We start from the raw sequence: 15,795 nt of genomic DNA on the forward strand, positions 1-15,795 counted from the left end.
TTAGAGAATGAACAGGGAGATGTGATCTATGCATTTCAGAACCTTATTATTAAAAATGTTATTTATTGAGGTTTAAACACTTGTTACTTGGTAACTAATAGAGACCGTGTCTTTAATACCAAAATTAAACAGGCACCGCAGACAGAATGTGCATGTTAGCAAACCTCTTGGGTCATAATTAAATAGCACAAGTGACAAACGTTCAATTCTTGTTTAGGAAACAAACACCACGATCTGGCTTCCTTTCAATCAGGAGTTGGGAGGGTGTGTCCTTGTTCCTTTAGGAGCAGCCGGGCCGTGTCGCTGTTTCAAATGCAGACACTATAGATTTTCAGAGCACAGTCTCTTCTACAAATAACAGCTACTAACTGTGTTGGGAACCTCAGAATAGAAGATAGCATGAGGCTGCTTTGGTGAATGGAGACTTTTGCAGAAGTAGTGGCTGACCAGAGCCCCATGCCCATGAGTAGACCTGCAGCCTGGTGATCTCAACTCTCAGATATAGGCCATCCTGCCCACTGGTAGAAGGCAGCTTGGCAAAGAGTACTCTTTCCTGCTTCTCATGGCTGTCCCAACTTGCCCACCCTGGAGAAGCTTCATGCCCACAACTCAGTGTAAAGGCCCTGGCTTGTTATCCAATGTACCATTAGCCCCTTGTCATGGATTAAATTGTGTCCCCCTCCTCACTGTGCCTGTGTTAGTCTGCTAGGGCTGATGCAATGAAATAGCACAGACTGGCAGAACTAAACAAGAGGAATTTATCCTCATGTTTCTGGAGGCTACAAGTCCAAGATCAAGGGGTTAGCAGGACTGGTTCCTTCTGAGGCTTCTCTCTTTAGCTTGCAGGTGACCACCTTCTCACTGTGTCCTCACATAGCCTTTCCTCTGTATCTACACTCTTGGCGTCTCTTCCTCTTCTTGTGAGGACACCCGTCATACTGGACGAGTGCCCAACTAATCATAGCCTCGCTTAACCTTACTTATTTAAAGTCCATATCTTCAATACAGTCACATTGGGAGTTAGGGGTTCAACATGCAGATTTTCAAAAGGACATAATCTATTCTACAACAGTAAGCTTATTTGGAAATTAGACGTAAGTCAGGATCATAAAGTTAAGAGGAGATCATTAAAGTAGGCTCTCCTCCAGTATACCTGCATCCTTATAAAAAAGGAAGATTTGGACATAGAGACAGGCATGTACCCAGAGAGAATGCCATGTGAGGATGGGAGGCAGAGCTCAGGGTGATGCACCCACAAGTCAGGGAATGCCAAAACTGGCCCACAAACCACCAGAAGCTGGGAAAGAGGCATGTAACAGGTTATACATCTCAGCCATCAGAGGAAATCAAACCTTCCAACACCTTGACCTCAGACTTCCAGGCTCCAAAACCATGAAACAAAGCATTTCTGTTGTTACAGCTGCCCAGTCTGTGGTCCTTTGTCACAGCAGCCTCAGGAAATGAATACCCTCCCTGACAAAGAAATTCTATCATGTTCTGGTCCTTCAACAATCTTCCCTAGGTTCTCTGGGAACCCTAAATCACTGACATAAGAGGCAAAGCAAGGTTCTCAGTTATCAAAAGGGACTGAGTAGGCAACATGGGGTGTACAGACAGTCCCTTAGGGTGGCCCAAGAAGATATAACATATTATTTCCTTTTAGATATATCACTTCCTTTTATTTTTTTTACTTCCTTTCAAATTCCCCTTTTGGTGTATATTTATCATGCACAAAATATTAGTACAGTAGTACATGCATGTGCTTTATAAATACATACGTGCACTTATACTAGGAGGTACACGTTTGAAATATTTTGATCGATAGGGGTGTGTGATCAAAGCAGTTCAGACACCACACTGTTCTAAGGAAGGGAGTCAATGCTGAAAAATTATAAAAGCAGTTCCTGTGGAGCAGGATTTAACATAGGAATCAGAAGAAAAGATTTTAAAATTCTATGGAGAATTCTTAAGGTTGTAAAATAAGATTCAATCAGCAAAGGATTGGAGGCAAAAAGGTAGGTTTCTCTATTGCTCCTGAGGACTGCACTGGGATTATGACATCATCGCACATATCACAGTTTGTAATGTTTGGGCCTCCTTCAAGCCTCACCCCAAGGTGCCCCACATAAGGCCTGTCTATGGTGAGGTCCGAGAGTGAACACAGCGTTCTATACAGAGTGGACTGGCAGGGGCTGAGCCGGCACCAGAACACAGGGCATCTTTCTCTGTAAGCCACTCCATCCTGAGAGTGACAAGTGAACTGCAGGTCAGAAGGAAGGAGGAGGGAGAGTGAGACAGAAAGAAGCAGGACTGCAGCCTCAGAGGGAGAGGCAGGTAACCAGAGAAAAATACAGGGATAGGGCATCTGAGAAGCAGAGATAGAGTCGGTGGGGTGGGAGGCACTGAACAAGGAGGCAGAAAAGCAGGGTGAAATCAAGAGATAAATCCAACACTGTTAAAAATTGTGCAAACACTTGGTAATTTTGTTATACATCATAATTTCAAATATGTTTAGGGCTTTGCTTATACATGATCCCGATCTCTATTTTGCTCACTCACTTGAATAAACATTTATGCATCCCTTACATCTGGTATTTTACGCATTATATTATAAGTTCTAGAGAGGGCTGAGCCTCAGTCCTGGGAAAGCACATTGTTTTGGGGGGCCCTGGGGCACCAGTCTTCAAGTTGGGGAATGGGAAGCTCTGAGTGTCAGCTATTAAGCCACCAATGTGGGTGTCCTGGTGCTCTCTCCCAGGAAGCTGAGAACAGATGTTCTCTCTGCCCTGGTAACTGCCTTGATTCCAGGAGAGAGGAGAGAGAGTGAGCAAGAACTCTGGATGCCTCCCTTTCTCTCCTCCCAGTGTTACCATAGTATCTTGTTTCCTTGGTTACCAGTGGCCAAGGAAAGGACACTGGGCAAATGCAGGATTTTGATGGAGCTCTCTAAAGAGAGATGTCAGCAAGGACCTTGTCTCTTTTAAAAGAACACTCATTCTGAGAGGTTGCTAAGGAATGGGGGTGGGGAGGGGATTGGTGGGTCTCTGTGAAGTTGGAATTTAGAGATTTCATCTCACCCAACAGAAATGAGGGGCTTAAAAGATAAACTTGAGGAATCAAAGCCTGGGAGGCCTTACCCAGCTTTGTACATCGCTGGAGATCTGAAATGGGCAGGAAGGCCATGATGTTAATTAAGAAATGATTTCTGCAAATGCCCCTTTTAACTGCACCCAGCTTGGACTAGCTTTGTAACTGTCCTACTATTTCCCCTTATAACTAAACACCCGTGGGGTATATGGGGATGTGCCACTTCTGCTGTGAGCATATGGCATCAGCCTTTAAGTGTCCCAAGAGGCCACAATAGACCTATAAACTCTTTTTCTGGATCTTCTTTTTGGACAGCTAAATGATGTGGAAGACAGCAGCCCTCAATTCTACTCTTCTTTTAAGAGTCAATCAAGATATCTCTTCCTCCAATAAGTTTGTCCTGACCTTTCCACCCAAGCTAGGTACACTTCTTCAAGAGCCCAAAAAGCTACATCAACATTTTATCATTGCATTTACTGTTATTCACTAATGTATGATTACTAGTCTGTCTCCACTACCTGATTTTGAGTTTTCTCATTTTTATTTCTTTTTTCAAAGTGTTTTATTTTTGGAATGAGAGGTAGGTAACATGTAAAGGACTGGAAACCCCACCTTTTTAGACCAGAGTGAGGAGTTCAGACTCTAGTGCTGTGACGCAAATGCTCTGGAGGGCTAAGAGGCAGGACATTGACATATCTGATGGGCCAGACTATGATGTTCATGTTGCTTCCTCTCATGTCTTTTTGTCACATTCTTAACAATTAGTCATGACAACCCCATACCTTAAATTTGTTACAAATTCACCACTAATAGAGAATGCTCCTGAGGAGTAGCCTTTCTCCTGTGTTCCCTCTTTCCCTTCACCACCCCATGCCATGGTCCAGAGGCAGGATCATGGGGCCATTGCCAGGGCTGGGTCTTGTGAGCTGCCCTGGGGATGTAGGCATCTGACTCCTTCCTCAGTCCTCAACTTTCCCTTGAGCAGCTCTCATGTGTCCAGCACCCAGCTGGAGGCTGGGTAGATGATGTGTAGACAATGAAGTCACTGCTGCCTGCTAGAGGGAGTTTGGTCTAGTTATGAAGTTAAGACTTGCCTGAAATAATTAATTAAGTGGTTTAAAGAAAGATCAAAATTCGCTGTCAGATTGGATGGCTTATAGGCAGCTAATGGCTATCGGAGCTCAGAGACCTGGTGATGTAGCAGACATGGATTTAGAGTTCCCACAGAGACCCAAAGCAGCTAGCTCCCTTGACAGAAGATTCCCAAATACACTGTAGTCCTGCCAAACCTGCTTGGAGAGAACAGATACTCTGGAGTAAACCCAGAAGAGGGTGTGATAGCAGCTGCCTCACTCAGAGCCAGCTGCCCCCATCACACATGCGTGATCACACATACACACATGCACACACACATGCACACACACACACCTGCTTCTTTAATGCCTATGATCCTGGTAGAAGTGAAAAGTTCATGGCTGAACATTACCACCCTGACCTTTAAATGTCTGCAAGTAAATAGCAGAGAGGCAGGTGTAAGAGCGGGAACCCTCAGCCATAATTTTGAAGTCCTGAAGACTGTCCCTGCACATTGTGCTACTGACCTGATTTTGGCATGTTCACAAAGCAACCTACCAGCCATTTAGCTGACCAGCATTTAAAAATGTTTTTTAATGTTTTAATTTTAATTTTTTCCAGTTTTATTGAGATATAATTAACATACATCAGTGTATAAGCTTAAGGTGTACAGCACAATGGTTTGACTTACATATGTTTTTAAATTATTACCACCATACATTTAGTTAACATCCATCACCTCAAATAGACATAATAAAAAGAAAAAGCAAGAAGAAGAAAAAATATTCCTTGTGATGAGGGCTCTTAGGATTTACTCTCCTAACAATTTTCATATATACCATACAGCTGTGATAACTATAGTTGTTGTGTTGTACATGACCTCCTCATACTTATTTATCTTATAACTGGAAGTTTGTTCTTTTACACCACATTCCTCTTATTCTTTCTCCCTGCAACTCCTGCCTTTGGTAACCACAAATTTGATCACCTTTTCTATGGCTTTGTTGTTTTTTTTTCCTTTTTTACATCTAATATATAAGTGAGATTATACAGTCTTTGTGTTTCTCTGTCTGACTTATTTCATTTAGCAAAATGCCCTTAAGTTCCATCCGCATTGTTGCAAATGGCAGGATTTCCTTCTTCCTTACAGCTGAGTATTATTCTATTGTATATAAACACTACAACTTCTTTATCCATTCATCCATCAATGGACACTTACCAACAAGCATTTATTGAGTACCTGCTGTCTGCCTGGTGACACAGTCTTCACCTGATATGTGTCTTCAAAGATCTTACAGCTAAGAAAGGTGATGTGTATATAGAATAATCACCAAGTGACAGTGAGGTGGTTAAGAGCTTGGCTCCAGAACTTGAAGCCCTGAATAAGAATCCCAACCCCACCTTTTACTTATAAGATGTGAAAAACATAACAAAAACTTTCACCTCTCTATCTGGTAAATGAGTATAATAATAAAACCTTTCTTTTACGTTTACGTGAGGAAGAAATAGAGGTCCTGGCACTCAACAAATGTTAGCTTTTTTTTACAGTATTGTTCAGTAACTTATTACCATTCTTATTTATATTAGTAATAATAATTGTGTCTTTAAGAGACTGGGCCCCTAAAAAGTTGGAGAAATGTGTGTGGAAGGATCTTTGGGCAGTGTTCTTAGGAGATAATACCTATAAGGAGGTGAGGGAAACAGGAGGGGGCAGGGGTAAAGCTGGTCCTATAGGGAGCTCTGGAGTAGGGTGATGCTTCAGAGTTGTCCAATTAGAGGCAAGGAGGTGCCTTTGTACCACTGCATCAGCCAGTCACTGGACATGGAACAGGCTTAACCCTGGGTGAGGCAGTTCTCTGCAGTTGAGGATGATCCCCAAAAGGGTACACCAGGAGTCTGCAGAAGCTGGGATTCCCAGCAGTCAAGAGTTGGATGTGTCTGTCCCAACAATGGGATCTGGGCTAGGCACGTAGAGTGTACTCAGCATAAAAGGGACCTTCTGTGTGACATACTGTGTTCCTTTTGGAGACCATAGCTTCCCTAAGATAAAATGAAAGTGTTGGTCTGAAGTTACTTCCAAGTCCAGCATTCTGTGGGTTGAAGGAGTCAGCGAAGGCTTCATGGAGGAGGAATGACTTGAATTTGGCCTAAAGGATTGCCAGAGTTTGGCTAAGCAAAGCAAAGGAATGAGGGAAGATATCTGGGTAGAGTGGATTAGAGGGAGGACCCAGCCTGTGTTCTGTGCGGGGCAGCCCAGATCACCTCAGTAAATTATTTTTGAATAAACAAATGAATAAAGCTACAGACATGTTAAATGCTACAGAGAAAACAGAAAAAAAAATAGACCTTGAAGTCTGAAGACCTTAGTTCAAGTCCTAAATCTTCTACTTACTACCTGTGTGATCTTGATCTTGAGTCTTGATCTTTCTGTGCCTCAGTTTTCCTTGATGTAAATGGGGATAACAATATTTAGCCATTTACTGGGTTGTTGTAAGGCTCAAATGAGGCAAGATAAGATGATAGATGTGAACATGCTTTATGTCAGTGATGTTAGGGGAAACCAGATGAGTCAACCTTTCTGTCTGGGAGGGTCAGGAAGGCTTTCACAGAAGGAGGCATCTGAGTTGGGTCTTGAAAAAGAATATGTTGAGAAGTAGAGATTAATTTTAGGCAGAGAATAGAGTGAACAAAAAGACAGGGATATTTGGCAACATAGAAAGAAATTTTATGAAGATCTCGGGAATTATTTTCTGGCAGGCCTGGCTTAGATATCTTGGGGTTCCCCAGTTTCTGGTGGTCCTATCTTACCCCAATTCACTTTTAAATTATAACCCAGTTTTATTTCCTCACCTGCAGAATACATATCCCAGGCAGCTTTCTGAGAGTGTCCTCAGTGATCCCCTCCTAGATTGTACAATCTTGTGTCATCCCCCACTCTAGAGTGTTGGCTGAACCTAGGGACTTCTTAATCAATAGAATACAGCAAATGTGATTGGATGTCACTTCCAAGATTAGGGTTGATACCACACTCTCACTCTCTGCTTGGCTCTTCCTGCTCGTTGCTCTGGCAAAACCAGCTGCTATATTGTGAGCCTCCCTGGGTAGAGGTTCACATGCTGGTGGGCAGGCAACAAGAAACCAAAGCCCCTGGTCCAACAGCCTAGCAGAATCCTGCCAACAACTACATGGGTGAACTTGGAAGTGGATCCTTCCAAATAGAACCTTGAGATGACCACAGTCCTGGACTGACACCTGGATGTCAGATTATGAGAGGCCCTGAGCCAGACTCAACACAGCTGTGTGTGATTCCTGACCCACAGACTGTGGGATAAGAAATGTTTGTGTTTCAAGCCACTATGATAATAGGTAGCTACCATACCAAGGAAAGGCAGAGAGCACATCACAGTTGGAGATCGGAAAGTGATATTCCTTTCAGACACACAGAGAGAAAAAGAGAGATAGGAAAATGGTAGTTACCCAGAGGACATCACAAGACATCCTAAAACCAGTGGGGAGGGGGCTTGCTCAAACACAGTGGGTAACCACCAGCTTAGGTGGCTAATTATGGACCACACTCAGAAGTAGATGAGTTTTGCTTTGCATACATAATGTTTGGAAATTGTTTTTGAGATGGTTGCTATGTTCAAGTTGTAGATTTCATATAAAAATCTAGATTTACAGCTTTTCTTGCAAAATGAGAAGAATCGACAACACTGTTCTGGGCAATACAATAGGGTGTGGCCTTGTTACAGGAACAGGTAACTGATTAGACAGGGTATATAGATAGATTCAGGTAAAGGCATGGGTCTAGTGTCAGGGAAACCAGCAAGGGGCGGTACTGCACTCCAGGGCAGTGGGGAGCTATAAGCACCCCAAGGTTGAAGGCACAAAGGGAGGGAGCAGTAACGGCAAGCCAGAGAGAATAGTTGTAGGAAAGTGCTCCCTGGTAAGGGATGTGGCCTCAACAGAATCACAGCCAGCCTCAGGCAACCTGGCAGGAAAGAAGCTGGGGAACAGACATCTTGTCTATTCCCCTCCCAACTTCTATATCGACTCCTGGGGCTTCTCATGTCTGAACCAGTGCTGCCCAATAGACCTGTCTGTGATGATGGTAACACTATATATCTGCACTGTTCAAAACCATAGCAACCAATCACTTGTGGCTATCGAGCACTTGAAATGTGACTAGCGTGACAGAGGAACTGAAATGTAAAATTTTAATTTCAAGTAATTTGAAATTAAATTTAAATAGCTACTTGTGATGCTTAATTTTGAGTCAGCTTGACCAGGCTAAGAGATGCCCTGATAGCTGGTAAAACATTATTTCTGGGTGTGTCAATGAGAGTGTTTCCAAAGAGATTAACCTTTGAATCAGTATCCTGAGTAGAGAATACCACCTCCCACCCTGTGCAGGTGAGCTTGAATAGAACAAAAAGGCAGAGAAAGAGTGAATTCACTCTCTGCATGTGATGGGGCATCCATCTTATGCCCTTGGATATTGATGTGCCTGGCTTTTGGACTTCGTCTAGAACTTACACCATTGGCTCCCCTCGTTCTCAGGCCTTTGGACTTGGACTGAACTGCACCACTATCTTTCCTGGGTCTCCAGCTTGCAGATGGCAGATCATAGGATTTCTTGGCCTCCATAACTGTGTGAGCCAATTCCTATAATAAATCTCTGCTTATGTATATCTGTATATATCCTGCTGGTTCTTTTTCTCTGGAGGACTCTAATATGCAACACAGTGGTTGCTGTGTTCTACAGCATTGGCCGAACCTTCTGAAAGAAACAGGGCCAGGGAGCCTTCAGGTGCAGCCCATAAAAGCTAGCCTGCTGGACACAGAATAGAGTGGAGAAAGGTGAGGAGGGGGCTGGAGGGGCAAACAGAAGGTGCCCAACAGTTACCTTTGCCTGGGGCTGACACTGTGCCTGTCTGATGTTTTTTTGACACAAGTTCCCACCTGTGTGGGGATCACTCATTTATGTTACCTTCATAGCTCCTGTTGTGACCCACCCCCCCACAAACTTGAAGAATGGAGTTACAGGTTGAATTATTTTTCCCCAGAACTCATATATCTTAACCCCCTCAGAATATGACCTTATTTGGTGATAGGGTCTTTATTGTGGTAACCAAGTTAAGATGACATCATCATGACTGGTGACCTTATAAAAATGGGAAACTTGGAAACAGACACACACAGAGGAAGACATGGGGAGAAGGCCATCTACAAATCAAAGACAGAGGTCAGGAGCAGACCCTTCCCTCATGGTGCTCAGAAGGAAACAGCCCAGGGGACACCTTGACATCAGACTTCCAGCTCCCAGAATTGTGAGACAATACATTTCTGTTGTCGAAACCACCCAGTCTGTGGTCCTCTGTTGTGGCAGCTCTAGCAAACTCATATGCACATGAAGGTCCTTCCCCAAACCCTGGCATTGCAAGATTCTCTGTGCCCATTCCCCTAGGGCCAGGTGCGGAGGACTGTGGTGCTTGCTCATGGAGCAGAGGTCTGAAAATGCCACAGGGCAGAACATTTGAGGTGCCAGATCTCAGAAAGGTGTCATGCGACAGCATGTCTGTGACAAGTTTTCAGGGCCCTACGATCTCCTGGAGACCACCGTCTGGGCTGCATTCAGAACCCCAGAGCTTTGCAAAGGCCATTGGCTGTGAGGTGCAGCTCTGTGGGCTGTGCCAGACTTCGTCATGAGGGAGGGGTGCCATGGTGCCTCTAGTTACTGTGGTGTTGCTTTCATAAGGTCTGACAAGTCCCCTCATAAGTACTCAACCTCCTGTCTGCCTAGATTAATTGGTCAGTAGTTGTGAGCTACATGTACCAGCACGACTTACACCAAATTAGCATTTGAAAAATATTATTAAAATGGCAAGCAGACCACAGAAGAATATAAAGATGTGTATGCGTATTTGACTCCCCTTGGAAGCTATCTTCCCATCCCCTTCCCCCGTCCCACCCAGAGTCAGATAAGATTCTCCCTCCTGTAACAATGTTTACTAGACAGTGCTGGGGAGCTGGAGGTGTCCTCGCCCCACAACAACACTTCTGCTCACTGGGGTTCCTGCAGGAGGGAGGTGTGCACACAGGAACAATGCTGGACCGACTGTGTGGTCTTATTTCATTAACAGCTGAGTGAGTTTCTGAAGGGCACTTTCTGAGACTTGTAACAGGGCACAGACTTAATAGCTCTGGAGCAAGGCAGAGCAAGTGTTTCCCTCACTTATGAAAGGAGTCTGGACATGGGCAGTCTAGGGCTAGTGTGGCGGCTGTGCCATCACTAAGGTACCAGACTCTGGGCTCTTTCCCTTCCACCAGCCTCTGCAGTGTGGTTTTCATCAAGATTGCCTTCAGTCCAGAAGGGCCCCAGGGCCCCCACTATCACAGCTACATTACCACCAGGAAGCAGAAGGGGAGGGTGGCAAAAGGGCATTTTGTCAGCTGTCACCTGCTCAAAGGAGGGGGGGGTGTCTCTACACCCCATATGACATGTCTGTGGGAAGCCCACTGGCCATTGCGATTTGCAAGGAAGGTTAGGAAATAAGGGTCCTGCTGGCTGGGCACATTGACTCCAGAATAAAATTGGAGTCTCCTACTAAGGCAGAGGGAGAATAGATATTGGGTGGGCAACTGGCCATCTGTGCCACAACCTAGACCAGCCCTGACTAGGTCAGCTGACCACATGGAGATAGGAGTTTAGGACGGAAGGAAGTAACTTTTGGATTTCTGATTATAAAAGTTTACTGTGGTCAACAGGGCTTGTCTGGGCAGGCAGATCATGGCTGCTTTTGTTTCTGTCTCTGTGTCTTTTTGTTCTGCCTCAATTACATGTTTTTATAAAGACAGATTATCCAAAAATTATTCAAAGGAAAGCCTCTTTTTAGGTAACTTTTAGGTAAAGTACAATAGATGTCATTTCCCATGCACCCCCAAATATTTCCTTGTAGTAAATTTAGAACATACAGAAAAGTAGAAAGAAAAGAAAAAAACACTCAATAGTGCCACAGTGCAGAAATTAGCATTGTTAAAAGCTTGGTATATTTTAACTTGCTCTTTTTCTTTGTATTTGCTTTTTAAATATGTATTATGCACTATGATATACTCAAAAGAACAATTCACGCTGTATAATGAGAATTTTCCCACATCCATAGGTATACCTCTATAACACAGCACACAAGGTTGTATGTAGAGGGTTTCCTTATGTAGATCAACCACAATTGTTTGACTTAATTCTACTATTGTTGGAAAATTATTTTACCATAATTCTTTTTTGTTATTGTTGGAAACAATACTGCCTAGACTGTCCTCAAACATAAATCTTGGGGGACAGCATCAATTAATGTGCAAATACATTTCTAGAAGAAAAATCATAGTCAAAGTCATGTACATTTCCAAGGCAGGTGTAGCTGAAGCATCAAATTCTCCTTCAGAAAAGCCAGGCCAGTATTCATTCCCAAGACTGGTGTATGAGAATGCTAGGTTCTCTTAAGTTTGGGCTAAGCTATAAAAACAATCGACCAGTGTTTCAATTTAATATGTTGGTTTAGTTAAGCCAAGGGTCAAGAAGAGAGTGAGAAGGTAGACCTACTGGAGGAACATTGTGCTCTGGGTCAGTCATCTGCAATAGCAAGTTGGTCATTCATGGGACTCCACAAAAGACATATGTGGCATAGGCCCTGCCCTCTGGCTCATGGCAAGGTGGGGAGGATGACAGTGCTCCAACAATTGCAGAGGAGACCTAAGTCATTCAGGAGTGTGATTGAGGTGACCCAGGAGGGACCAAAAGGGGGGGCTTAAGATAATTCTTGGTCATATCTTGATCAGTTGCAGCTACTAAGAGAGAATACCATAGCATGTGTGCCTTAAACATTTTGAAAACAACAAACATCTCTCTTTCACAGTTCTGAGGCTGGAAGTCTGAGGTCAAGATGCCATCATGTTCAGGTTCTTAACAAGAACCCTCTTTCTGGTTTTCAGATGGCCATCTCTCTTGTATCCTCTCATGGCATAAGGAGAGAGAGAGAGAGAATAAGATATCTTGTGTGTCTTCTCATAAGGGCACTAATCTCATGTGGGGGCTTCATCTCATGACCTAATTACTTCCCCAAAACTTCATCTCCAAAATCTATCACACTGGAGATATAAGATTTAATATATAGATTTGGAGAGGTCACAAACATTTAGCTCATAACAGGTCATAAGGATGCAGCTAGGGCCAGGTGAGTGTGTATGCACATGAGCTAGTGAGTGAGGTCTGGGAAGAGGGAGCAGCAGGTGCAGGGTTCAGGAAGAAAGGTGTAGAGTCCTGATGTTGCCAGCATGGGAAGGTGTCATTACCCTGGGTGCCATTTCCTGATCATGTTTCTTATTAGCTATTAATTTGCATATCTCTGGACCTCTCATTATTAACCTGAAGAATGGGCACACTTGAAGAGAGCAGGCCTTCTCTGACTTCATTATGAGAGTAGATCAATACCCTGGAGGGAACATAAAGCAGGAGCTTAGACACACATGTGTTTCAGCCCCAGTAACACATTTCAGTTTTGTGTCCCCACAAAGCCACTTAGTCTCTCCCTTCCTGTTTACTTTTCCATAAACTGGCTAAAAACAATACCAACTGCAGACCTCTTGTGTGCTAGAGATAATGTGCATATGGTGGTTGTAGTTTATCCCTGTCCCCACAAACATTTTCTGAGCACCTACGTGCCTGGTGCCATCTGCAAAAAGACACAGCCTCTGTTCTTAGCTCTGCTCTAATGGAGAGAAAGGACACACAGGAGCAGCTGAGATGCAATGTCATACATGCAGAAATTGTTAGGACAGAGGCACCAGAGGCATCTCCCTTTGGGGAGGTGCTTGCCTGAAGGAGTCAGTGGAAGTTTCAATAGCTCTCAAAGAACTTTGAAAAGGTAATCTTCAGTATTAGTCTATGGAAGTCTTAAAAAAAGACTATTAAATTATTTTATTTGTATGACTGCCAATATCTTGATGGACCTTTCAAAAGTGGCAGTGAAATAAACCAGTCACAGAAGGACAAATCCTGCATGGTTTCACTTATACATAAGGGATATCTAACATAGTCAAATTCATAAAAGCAGAGAACAGAATGGTGATTGCCAGAGGCTGCAGACAAGGGGAAATGGGGAGATGTTCAATGACTATAAAATTTGAGTTAAGCAAGATGAATAAGTTCTAGATATCTGTTGTACAACACAATGTCTATAGGTAATAATACAATATGATGCACTTCAAAATTTGTTGAAAGGGTAGATCTCATGTTAAATGTTCATACCACAAATCAAACACAAAAACAAAAATAAACCCACAAAAGGACAAAAGGACACTTTGGAGGTATTGGATATGCCTATTCCCTTCATTGTGGTGGCGGTAACATAGATGTTTGCATATTTACAAACTCATCAAATTGTGCATATTAAATATGTGTGGCTCTTTGTAAAACAATTATACCTCAATATAGCCTTTTTTTTAAACAGAGAGTGAAAGAGAGAGCACGAGAGTGAGGGATGGAGAAGGAGAGAGAGAATTTTAAGCAAACTCCATGCCCAGTATGGAGCCCATTGTGAGGCTGAATCTCACGACCTTCAGATCATGACCTGAGCTGAAATCAAGAGTCAGTTACTTAACTGACTGAGCCACCCAGGTGCCCCAAAGTTATTTTTTTTTTTAATTTTAAAATTTTTAAGTTTATTTATTTATTTATTTATTTAGAAAGAGAGAGAGACAGAGACAGAGAGAGACAGAGAGAGACAGAGAGAGAATGGGAGAGGGGCAGAGAGAGAGGGAAAAAGAGAAAATCCCAAGCATGCTCCACACTGTCAGCATAGAACCCAATGGAGGACTCACACTCATGAAACATGAGATCATGACCTGAGCCAAAATCAGGAATCAGACACTAAACCTACTGAGTCACCCAGTCACCCCATCTAAAAGCTGTTTTTCTTTTTCTTTTTTTTTTTTTTTTTGTTAATTTGTTTTTTTTTTTTTGGCGTGTCCAATATTTTATTTATTTATTTACTTATTTATCCTTATATTAAATATAATTTATTGTCAGATTGGTTTCTATACAATACCCAATGCTTATCCCAACAGATGCCTTCCTCAATGCCCATTATCCACTTTCCCCTCTCCCCTCCCCCCATCAACCCTCAGTTTTTTCTCAGTATTTAAGTCTCTTATGGTTTGCCTCCCTCCCTCTCTGTAACTTTTCCCCCCTTCCCCTCCCCCATGGTATTCTGTTAAGTTTCTCAGGATCCACATATGAGTGAAAACATATGGTAACTGTCTTTCTCTGCCTGACTTGTTTCACTTAGCATAATACCATCCAGTTCCACCTATGTTGCTGCAAATGGCCAGATTTCATTCTTTCTCATTGCCAGGTTGTATTCCATTGTATATATAAACCACATCTTCTTTATCCATTCATCAGTTGATGGACATTTAGGCTCTTTCCATAATTTAGCTATTGTTGAAAGTGCTGCTATAAACATTGCGGTACCAGCTGCTCTGGAAAACAGTGTGCAGATTCCTCAAAAAATTAAAAATAGATCTACCCTATGACCCAGCAATAGCACTGCTAGGAATTTACCCAAGAGATACAGAAGTGCTGATGCATAGGGCCAAAGCTGTTTTTCAAAACAAGTAATCTCAGTAAGACATTGTCCCTGCACCACATCTGGGAGAATTCTCAGTCTGAAGCAATGTTCCCTTCTGCTGCTCACACTGTTCCATGTGAGCCATCCTAAGATTTTCAGTCTTTTTTTTTTTTTTTTTTTTTTTTTTATGAGAAGAGGCTTTCCTTACACCCTGAGTGTCAGGAGTTCATAACTCTGACACTCTGGAAGAAATGCTAAGTGAATGGTAACTGTAAGTTAAGTGTAAAGGGACAGGTGTTGCCTCTACCGAAGACAGTGGGGAGCCCAGAACAAAATGGACAGAGAGCCAGAAGAATGCCCCAGGCCACTTGGATAATTCAAGGGTTTTCTCAGGCTTTGCTTTTACCTGAGCCAGGAACGAACGTTTCTTCCATTACTGATGCACTTAAACAGTTATGAAGACACAAGGGAAGGAAAGGGTCTTGTAATTTGCTTGAGGGTCAGGCTGTTTGCTCGGGTCCCTGGTTGTGGCTCCTGGGTGAATCCTTTCTGTTTCCTTCAGTTTTTGGGATAGACTCCTGGCCTGGATGTGGATGGATGTGGCTCAAATAAATGTATTTCAGTCAATTAAGGCAAAAACAGTGGATGTCTTCAGGACATAGATCTGAGCCTACTGGTCACAAGATGCAAACTCTTAGCCATGGATGGCTAGTAAGTTGGGATAATGTGGTCATATTGCCAAGGAAACCTGTTGGAGGTCACTTTTGGAAAGCTGCCTGCGGCTTAGGCTTGGGTGAGAAGGTTGTTGCTCCTGGCTTTCTTGGCAATGGGCAGAGCTCTGAGCACTTACTATGTGTCAGGCATTGGTTAAGCAATAGGAAGTAGGTACTCTTACTGAAAACTAGGCTGGGTGATTTGTCTCAGGAGATGGAGGAGGCAGGATTGGAACTCAGCTCTGTATATTTTCAAAGCCTATGCTGCTAAGTACAGCCCCAGGAGAACTCAGTTC

The 15,795-nt window shown here is 43.2% G+C and overlaps 1 long non-coding RNA gene across 2 annotated transcripts in view; it reads left to right on the plus strand.

Annotated features, from left to right (window-relative positions):
- The first annotated feature begins 2,104 nt into the window (after window positions 1-2,104).
- LOC125915157 (uncharacterized) overlaps window positions 2,105-15,795 on the plus strand; it is a 47,088-nt gene continuing 33,397 nt past the window's right edge. For both annotated transcript variants that reach the window (XR_007455586.1, XR_007455584.1), the window contains exon 1: window positions 2,105-2,334. This is a non-coding gene — a long non-coding RNA (uncharacterized LOC125915157). The remainder of the gene's footprint in view (window positions 2,335-15,795) is intronic.

The sequence above is a fragment of the Panthera uncia genome, assembly GCF_023721935.1.
Source record: "Panthera uncia isolate 11264 chromosome E2 unlocalized genomic scaffold, Puncia_PCG_1.0 HiC_scaffold_19, whole genome shotgun sequence".
Lineage (NCBI taxonomy): Eukaryota > Metazoa > Chordata > Mammalia > Carnivora > Felidae > Panthera > Panthera uncia.